Raw genomic sequence first — 11,161 nt, forward strand, 5'->3', positions numbered from 1 at the left:
GCAAGTTCAAAGCCGTAGCTATCATTTCAACAGAGACACCATATACACTGTCATTCAAAACAACCTCAAATTTGTCCTCATCATCAATTGTTCTTAAAGTCCTATAAAAATCTTGAACACGTCTAGGGTAATACGCATTCGTACATTCACAAACATCCATCCATCCTTGAAACTCAAAAAGTTCTTTGAATTGAAAATTTACCTAATTAAAGTACTCCCATTTGATAAATTTGCAATCTAGCAGTGCTTTATCCACTGAGCCAGAAGATTTGACGGTGCCCATTTTGTGTTGGGTATCAATCCCTCACATTTTTCGCTTCTTTTTCTTTTCTGATGCCGATACAGTGGGTTCGACAGCCTTGGATGGGTCGGAAGACCCACTAGTTGATTTCGATTCAGGTAAGTTTTTCTTCCCTTTCAATTTCTTTAGCAATGAGGCGACAGGGATATCGTCGGAGGCTGATGAGGATGACGAAGCAGCAACAGCAACAGGGGACTTGCGTTTAGCACGAGCCATTGTCACAAAAAAAAATGGTGAAATTGAACACTGGCTTTTCGGTATGCAAAGAGTGGAGAAGAAAGGAGAGAAGAGAGGTCTGATGGTTTAGGTATATTTTTTCGGAAAGAAAATGGCTTTGTTTTAGAGGTGTAGTGTCGTGAACCGATGCAGAGGAGAGAGAGGGTGACAGTTTCGTGTGGCAGACGATTTAAGTTCTCTTGAGTCCCGCGCTTTTCTTATTCCACTGTACTTTATCTGAACCTATTTTCTTCTTTTTTTTTATATATTTCAAACAAGTCTATCTATCTTTATATGCACAAATATATATTTCTACATGTCTGACACAGCACTGAGAATGTGATATCAAGTGTGAAAAGATAAATGCATTGCTGGAAACGCAGAGAATTTCAAGCACAATCACCTTTTGGTTTGAAATTTGAACAGTACACGATATAGCAAACTAATTTTAGTCACGTAACATTAGCATACAACTTAATAAACTAATTTCTCGAGTACACAAACAAGTTAGCTAATGTTCTTTAGAAATTTCTCAGCAAACTTATATCACAGCAGATCACTCACACATTGGATAAAATGAAATTATTATGAATTAAATTTCAAGCAAGTGGTTCACACATACCAATTTCCCTTCTAATTTTACAAAAGGTTTCTTCATTAAGTGGTTTTGTAAAAATGTCAGCAAGTTGATTTTCAGAGGCAACAAACTCTATTTTGATATTTCCATTTTGAACATGATCTCTAATAAAATGATGTCTGATCTCAATATGTTTTATTCTTGAATGTTGAACTGGATTTTTGATCAAGTTTATGGCACTTGTGTTATCACATCTAATTGGAACAAGATTATATTTTAAACCAAAATCTTCCAATTGTTGTTTCATCCATAAAATTTGAGCAACACAACTACCAGCAGCTATATATTCTGCCTCAGCTGTAGATAAAGCTACTGAAGTTTGTTTCTTACTGTGCCAAGAAACTAGTGCAAGACCAAGAAATTGACAAGTACCTGAAGTACTTTTTCTATCCAATCTACTTCCAGCAAAATCGGAATCACTATAACCAACAAGATTAAATGATTCACATTTAGGATACCATAAACCAATTGAGTATGTGCCAATGAGATATCTAAAGATCCTTTTAACTGCACTTAGATGGGATTCTTTTGGACATGATTGAAATCTTGCACACAAGCAAACACTAAAGTGTATGTCTGGTCTAGATGCAGTAAGGTACAAAAGAGAGCCAATCATACCTCTATAAAGCTTTGTATCCACTTCTTTACCTTTTTCATCATTGTCAATTTTAATTGTTGAACTCATAGGAGTGCCTATGCTTTTCAAATCTTCCATCTTGAATTTCTTTAGCATATCCTTGATGTACTTTGATTGATTTATGAAGATGCCATCTTTCATTTGCTTAATTTGAAGTCCAAGGAAGAATGTGAGCTCACCTATCATGCTCATTTCAAATTCATTCAGCATAATCTTAGAAAATTTCTTGCAAAGAGATTCATTAGTAGCACCAAAAATTATATCATCAACATAAATTTGCACAATGAGCATATCATTATGATGCTTCTTAACAAAAAGTGTTGTGTCCACTTTGCCTCTTTGGAAATCATTTTATAAAAGGAATTTACTAAGCCTTTCATACCATGCTCTAGGAGCTTGTTTTAAACCATATAAAGCTTTAGTAAGTTTATAAACATGATTTGGATGCTCATGATTTTCAAAGCCTGGAGGTTGTGCAACATACACTTCCTCATCAATATAACCATTTAAAAAAGCACTCTTGACATCCATTTGATAAAGCATAAAATCCTTGTAACATGCAAAGGCACACAACATTCTAATAGCTTCAATTCTAGCAACCGGAGCAAAGGTTTCATCAAAATCAATCCCTTCCTCTTGGTTGTAGCCTTGAGCCACTAGTCTAGCTTTATTCCTAACAACATTATCTTTTTCATCCATTTTGTTTCTAAAAACCCATTTAATACCAATAATTGAATGATCTTTTGGTTTAGGCACTAAATTCCAAACTTTATTTCTCTCAAATTGATTTAGTTCTTGCATGGCAAGAATCCAACTTTCATCATTTTGAGCATCTTCAAAACATTTAGGTTCAATTTGTGAAACAAAGGCAACATTACCAAAATATCTTCTCAATTGTGCTCTAGTTATCATCCTCTGAGATGGATCATCAATAATGTCTTCTTGGGGATGATTTCTATGGAATCTCCATTCTTTAGGTAAATCTTCATGTTGGGGCTCATTTACTTGTAATTCTTCCAAATTTGGCATTCCTTCATTGATTTGATCATCATTGGCCTTATGGACATCTATTGTAGTATCTACTTGAGTTTCTTCATCTTTGTCATCAATTTGTTCCATTTCTTGACTTGATATTATATTTTCTTTTTCAAAAACCTGCTCATTATTATCATCACAAACGTTTTTCTTTCTGATAGAAGGGTTAGTCTCATCAAACAAAACATGAATAGTTTCCTCAATAACTAAAGTTCTTCTATTGAACACTCTATAGGCTTTACTCTTTGTTGAATACCCAAGAAAGATTCCTTCATCGGATTTAGCATCAAATTTCTTCAAATTATCCTTCTTATTATTTAAAATATAGCACTTATAACCAAATGCTTTGAAATATGAGATATTTGGTTTTCTTCCTTTCCACAGCTCATAGGGGGTCTTTTTCAAAATTGGTCTAATCAAAACTCTATTCAACTCATAGTAAGATGTATTAACAGCTTCAGCCCAAAAGTACTTTGGCAAATTATTTTCACTCAACATAGTTCTAGTTATTTCTTGTAAAGTCCTATTTTTCCTTTTTACTACCCCATTTTGTTGTGGTGTTCTAAGAGCTGAAAAATTATGGTTGATTCCATATTTATCACAATATTTCTCAAATAAATGATTTTTAAATTCAGTTTCATGGTCACTTCTTATAGATGAGATGCAAAAGCCTTTTTCATTTTGAACCATTTTACTAAAAGAGGTGAATTTTTCAAAAGTTTCATCTTTGTGAGCAAGGAAAAATGTCCATGTATATCTTGAATAGTCATCAATAATAACTAAAGCATATGACTTCCCACCAAGACTAGTAGGAGTTACGAGTCCAAATAAATCAAGATGAAGCAATTCTAATGGCCTAGTTGTAGACACAACATTTTTAGATTTAAAAGATGCTCTACTATGCTTTCCTAGTGCACATGCTCTACATTGAAATTCATTTTCATAATTAATCTTAGGAAGACCATTAACAAGTTCTGTCTTAGACAATTTTGAGAGTGTATGCATGCTTGCATGACCTAGTCTTCTATGCCACAAATAACTAGAATTATCAAAAGATACTAGACATGTACCATGGTTAGTTTCAAAGTTATTCATGTCAAGCAAGTAAACATTATTGGATCTATTGGCAATGAACAATGTGTCATTATCTAAGTTATTGATTGTACATAGAGAAGAAGTGAACTTTACCTCAAAACCTTTATCACAAAGTTGGCTTACACTTAGCAAGTTGTATTTCAATCCTTCAACAAGCGACACATCTTCAATACAAGTTTTGGTTCTAATTGTGCCATTTCCAATTATTTTTCCTTTTCCTTTATCTCCAAATTTTATATATCCTCCATCTTTCATTGTAATTTTTGAAAACTTGTCCTTTTCACCAGTCATGTGCTTTGAACAACCACTATCTATATACTATTTTTCACTTTCCTTCATCCCTTTGAAACATACCTGAAATTTAATCATTGAACTTTAGGTACCGAAGCAACTTTGGGTCCTTAGGGGTTAGTAACCTTAGGTAAGGTTCCCTTTGGTACCCATACCTTCTTTACCTTAAGACGACCTTTCCTAAATGCATAAGAACTAATCACATGACCTCTTTTATTGCAATAATAACATGTAACATTAGACAAGGAAGATGTATATGCTTTAATGAAATGATTCTTATATTTATCATAGTTCATGAAACCATCAAAACCAATTCCATACTTTTCATTTGAAATTCTTTGGTTTCCAAGAAGTACATCTAGAGTTTCTTTTTCTTTTGTAAATTTTGCCAAATCATTTGTCAAAGATTCTACTTTAGCTTCAAGAACTTTATTTTTCTCAATGAGCATTTCACAAGTTTCTTTTGAGGTTTTCAACTCTAAATCTATTTCTTTAAACAAAGCAATTTGTCCTTTGTAAAATTCATTTTCTTTATGCACATTGGACATGGCAATATTTTGTGATCTCAATGATTCAATTTCTAAATTCATTTTAGTGCACTTTCTCTTGTAATTTCTATATTCATCATATACTCTAGCAAATGCAAGCTCAAGTTCTTCTACATTAGGAGATTCATAAGAGTTTACCTCATTGTCACTTTCTTCTTCCTTTTGTGAACTCTCAACTTTTTCTTCTAGTGCCATCATACAAAGAAGAGCAGTTTCTTTGTCACTTGATTCATCATTTGAAGATTCTTCACTGTTGCTCCATACTACTTTCATAACTTTCTTGCTCCTATCTTCTTTTCCTTTCTTCTTTTTGAGTAATGGACATTTGGGCTTGATATGTCCAGGTTTGTGACACTCATAACTTACAATTTCTTCTTTTGAATCCCTGAAATATTTATCCTTGGGAGTATACTTTTTCAAGAATTTCTTGTATTTACTTCCTCCCTTCTTGAAAGCTCTTTTGAATTTTCTTGCAAGCATAGCTATTTCATTATCATCATCACTTGAAGCACTTAAGTTGTCACTTGAGTCAACTTTGAATGCAACTCCTTTCTTCTTATCTTCATCCTTGTTTAACTTGAGAGCAATGCTTTTCTTCTTCTTTTGCTCATTTTCAACTTCATCTTTCTTATATACCATCTCATGTGCAATGAGAGAACTAATGAGTTCATCATAGGTGAATGTTTTAAAATCTTTGGTATCTTGGATAACTGTTGTCTTTGCTTCCCAAGATTTTAGAAGTGATCTAAGAATTTTCTTCACAAGTTCAGCTTCCTCAAATTTTTTACCAAGTGCTTTGAGAAGATTTACAAGATCGGTAAACCTTGTACTCATATCCGCAATTGATTCTCCTGGCTTCATTTCAAATAGCTCATAATCTCGAATAAGAAGGTTTGCTTTGGTCTCTTTGACGACATCAGTTCCTTCATAAGTGACTTCAAGCTTATCCCAAATTTCCTTAGCAGATTGACATCCTGAAATACGATTATATTTATTAAGGACAAGTGAGCAATACAAAATATTAATAGCTTTAGCATTTATAGAAATTTTCTTCCAATTATTGTCATCATATTCATCTTCATGTTTTGGAACTTTTGTAGTTCCTGGACCATTCTTTTGAGGAACATGTGGATCATTTTTAATAATTCTCCATGCATCAATATCTACAGATTGTATGAAATTTCTCATTCTTACTTTCCAAAATGAATAATTAGTGCCATTGAAAAGTGGTGGTCTAGTAATTGAGTAGCCTTCAGCTAGTGGTGCTGGTATACCGGCAGTATTGCTAGATGAACCAGTCATTATGGATCACTCTAAGGTTGTAACACCCTAAGCAAGAGAGACAAGCTCTGATACCAATTTGTTGTCCCAAAATAGTCCAAGAGGGGGATGAATTGGACTTTAATAATTTTTCGGCCCTTGCTTGTAGCCTAATGAAAAATTATGGCTTTGTTCAACTAGGTGCTTCTCTACATATAATGAAAGTAATATGTGTTTCAACAATGTGTTCCTAAGTTACAATTCAAGCCCCAATCACTATTTATAGCAATATCTAACAGAACATGCATCATACAATATACAACTAATTTCTCAACTCACTCAATATGTCCTCAAGTTTATCAATTCAATCTATTCAACCAACATTCAATATCATGTATAAAATGAAAATTTAAATTGCACAAAAGTAAGGAGGTCAAGGTTAGAGAGATCAAACATAATGATTTTTATAGTGGTTCGGCTTAATTAGCCTACATCCACTCTCTCAAAGAACCCTCTTTGAGTCTTCTCTCCACTATTTGCTCTTTTGAAGGCAAGAGACCAAAAGCCCTTTACAACTTTTCAACACCAAGCTTTTACCAAGGTAGCTTGAAACCTTCACAAGTGCTATCTCAAGCAGTTACTCTCTCAAGCTTCAATAGGTGCTTGTACAACCTCTCTTAAATGAAATTCAATGTTGTAACACTCACTCTTACTCAATACAAATCAAACTATAAAGAAGAGATGAGTTGATTTGCCAATGTAGCTCAAAGACTTTAAAGCTCTTGAATGAAAGCAATAAATGAAAAATCAAAGTTGGAGTTCAAATGTAAGCTTTCATCAAGTGTAAATGAAGTAAAGAAGGTGTATTTATAATCCCAAATCATTTTAGACCGTTTGAAACCTTTTTGGAACGTTATACACATTGCCCAAGATAAAATGGCCGTTATTTTGTCCTTTTGTGCGAAGTTGAGCAGCTTTGATCATTTAGCAAACTAATGAAATTTTGGTAGCAGTCAGTAAACTGGTTAGTAACCTAATATTTTTAGCAAACACATTAGCAAACTAAAAATTTTAGCAAACCAGTTAGCAAACTAAGTCAACAGCTGCATGTCTCAACTTGCAATATTGAATAAAATGATTTAGACCTTATTAAAAATGTTCCAATAGTAGTGTCCAAGGTCATGATGAGAAGAAGTAATCAGAAAATAAAATTTCATTTTTGAGCTCCATTTGACTAAATTATCATCTATTCTTTTCACATAAGACCTAAAACTCAATCTCTAACTCTATGACTTTCATACCTTTTCTTTGAGTCTTGGCTTTTATAGTCTTGTTCTTTTCTCATTTTGGATTTGTCTTGAAATGCCTTTGAGTATCCTTTCTCCTTAGATGCAACTTCAAGAATTCTTTATGAATAAGACAAAGAATCTACACATCACTTTAAAGTTTGGTTAGATAGATTTCCTTTGAGTTTTGTTATCATCAAAATCAATGCTCATTTTGAGCTATACGGGGTCAACAATAGTTGTTATTTTTAACAAAATTTTTTTAGCACCAAGCATGAAACATGGATTTAGAAACACAATAACAAGACCTTTCAATATAATAATAAGTGAAATATGTCTAAGTAAAAATTTAGTACATAAATTTTTAGATATTTATAATTTTGTGGTTTATATTATTAATTCGTGCAACTGTTGTTTTTTTTTTTTTTGATATTTTAATTTTGTAATTAATTTATTCTCTCATTGAAATGAAAATAATATTATTTACTATTGAAAATTCATTAATTATGTGTCTAATATATAATTCACTCCACAATTCAAGTGGAATAAATTATTTTTAATTATATATTCCTTTAAAATTTGTAAAATGGTACAAATTTATTTTTACATTTTATTTTTTGATATATGTATTTATGTAATAAAAATATTTTTTAGTATAAAATTTTAATTAAAAATAAATATAAAATATATTTTATATAATAAATAAAAATATTTATTTATTATATATAATAAATAAAAATATTGGTCTATTATATGTAATAAATATAAAATATATTTTTTTTAAATATAAAATTTAAATGAACGGACTATTTTATTAGTCAAATAAAATTTTAGAGATTATATTATAATTTACTATTAAAATTTTCAAATTCAATTTAACTCATTTAATACAAATCATAAAAATTTGACTATAACATTAAAACTCAAAAGAAAAACTATAATTATAATTTAACGTAAATATTTGATTTTTTTTAATCCATTAAGCCATTTTTAAACCTTCCGTTTTGCGATTTAGATATTTAATTAGTGAACTATTAAGTGTTTAAACATTTTAAATTTATCTAATATACTTAATTTTATAATTTTTATTTTATTAAATAATTAAATTATTCATATTTTCATTTTTTTAATCAATTATATTGAAATATGAATAATATAATTTTTTTATAAAAAAAAAAAGTGTATTTAAGAAATTTAAATTTAAACTAACCATGGCCAAGTGAGCAAGTGAGGTGGGAACATATTCCATCCCCACAAACTCTTCCTTCGCCAAACGCGAAGTTACACAACGCATGAGACAGAGACATTAAACTAAACATCTTCAGTTAGGGGATCTTTGATAAGGGTTAGGACCACATCAATGGCCACTCCTTGGTACATCCATGATGGGTTAGGCCCAAACTCATATCTTGCATCTTAAGTAGCCCCACATGCCATTGTTCTTTGAATTTCCTCCACATTAATGACACTGTATTAATGATCATAATGATGCCATTAATCATTGACGGAGTTATGGGCAGAGTTTTACTCCAAATAGTCATAATGATGCTATTAATATGGAGGGAGTCATAGATTTGGAGGGCTTTCCTCTACATTAATGATATTAGGTTAATACTACTCCCTCCTCCGTCCGATAAAAAATAGGCTTATCCCTCCGTCCTATTACTACTTAAAAGTTATTTGATTATCTCTTATCTTTTAAATAAATATTTTAAATCATGTTTAATTGTCAAGTTTATTTAATTTTTATTTTTCATTATTTGCCTTTTCTTCTCTCTATCCACTGTTTTCACATTAGATTCCATAATTAATAAATTTTATCAAATTTTCTTGCCTAATTCACAACATTTTATAATATTTAAACAAACTTTATTTTCAATTATAACAAATTTTCATATCTTTTGTTATTTGTCCAAATCTTATAATCAAGATGAATTTTGGACAAATTATTAGCAATTAAAGAAAGGAATCAATCAGAAAGAGTTGGAGATCTATAGTTCTTTTAATGAAATTTAGAATTAGATTTTCATAAATTACATATTTAAAAATTGAATGATAATTACAAAATTAAAAAATGTAAAGTGAATTGTTTAAGATTGAAAAAGAGCATAAAGTTTTACAAATGAAGAACCATTTCCAAGAAAGAAATATATTCAACAAGTTATGGATTTGAAGAGTTGGCACTAGATTAATAATCATTAATAAATAATTAATTACGGAAGAATCAAAAGGTTTTTGGAATTATATAAATATATAAGAGGAAAAAAAGTAGCTACGAAAAGATGCATATTTTATCTCTCTCGATGAGTTACATTCCTCCAAACCCAATTAGCCTTTGTTCTTGGTGTCAACTAAAGACTGATAAGAAGTACAAGTGTGGTGCAATTGTGGTTGCTTTATTTCCGTTGTGTATTGCTATATAAAGAAATAAAATAATAATATTTATGTGGTTCACCTTCTCAACATAAGTTATATCTATGAGCATGTATCAATAATGATAAATCATCAATTATAAGTTCAAACTCTACTATCCATCAACTCAATTGCACTAAATAAAATCTACACTATATAATTACTCATAGTAAATACATTAGTCAGTCATCTCATTCTTCTTTTAGATATAACCAAATATATTTACTACTACAACTAATACATCACAAATGGTGTCTTTAACTATATGGACAAGAGTACTAGAACCAATGGACAAAACTTTTTTTCTCTTGAATTCTATATCCTTTCTACACCTTAGGCTAAAGCCTCTCTTTACTGTAATGGGTAAAGCCAAATTCTCAGCAATTGTCAAAACCTCTCTCTACAATAGGCGATAACCCCTCTACATGGGCAAAGTCACTCTCGGTGGGCAAAGCTAAATAACACTTTTACCATTTTATTTATAGTATTAATTTCATAAATCTTAATCTGATTAGAAGTCACACTCAATCTAGTAACAACTTTAAAATAAAAATTCTACTCAATATAGGAAATATTCGCCTATCCTATTGAGAAATAATTTTCTCACTCAAATTAGGAAAATGTCTATTTAAATCTCGCTTGGATTTTGAGTTATAATTCTAACAATTTCTCTATTCTAATTGTGATCAATTGCTTTCTTTATTCTAAAAAAACGTGTTCAATTACTTTTTCAGCGATGGTTAACTGCTTAAAAGTTATTTAATTATATCTTATCTTTTCTATAAAAACTCAAAATTGTATTTGTTAGATTTATTTTATTTTTATTTCTCAGTTCATTCTATTTGTCTTTTCCTCTCTCCATCCACTTTTTTCACTTTAGATCCCATAATTAGCAAATTTTATCAAAATTTATTAGCCTTATTCATAACACTTCACAATATCTAAATAAACTTTATTTTCATTTACAGCAAAATTCAATCTTTTGTTATTATGGACAATACATTGTCTAAATCTTATAATCAAGGTGAATTTTGGACAAATTATTAGCAATCAAAGATGGGAATCTATAAGAAAGATTTGATGGAGATTTATAGTTATTATGGTGAGATTTAGAATTAGATTTTAATAAATTGCATGTTTAAAAGATGGAATGATAATTATAAAATTGAAAAATGAAAAGTGGAATTGTTTAAGATTGAAAAAGAGTTTGTTTAGCTTTAGGAATGAAACCATGGAAATCATTTTTAGAATATAGATACCATATTTTGTCTGGCCAATAAAAATAATTTTTTTAGATATTATATTTTGTCTGGACTTATAAAAACCTTTTAAAAAATAATAATCATAACAAATAAATAAATTAAGATATATATATATATATATATATATATATATATATATATATATATATATATATATATATATATAATCCAATTTAGTTTT

The sequence above is a fragment of the Hevea brasiliensis genome, chromosome 1, assembly GCF_030052815.1.
Source record: "Hevea brasiliensis isolate MT/VB/25A 57/8 chromosome 1, ASM3005281v1, whole genome shotgun sequence".
Taxonomy (NCBI): Eukaryota; Viridiplantae; Streptophyta; class Magnoliopsida; order Malpighiales; family Euphorbiaceae; genus Hevea; species Hevea brasiliensis.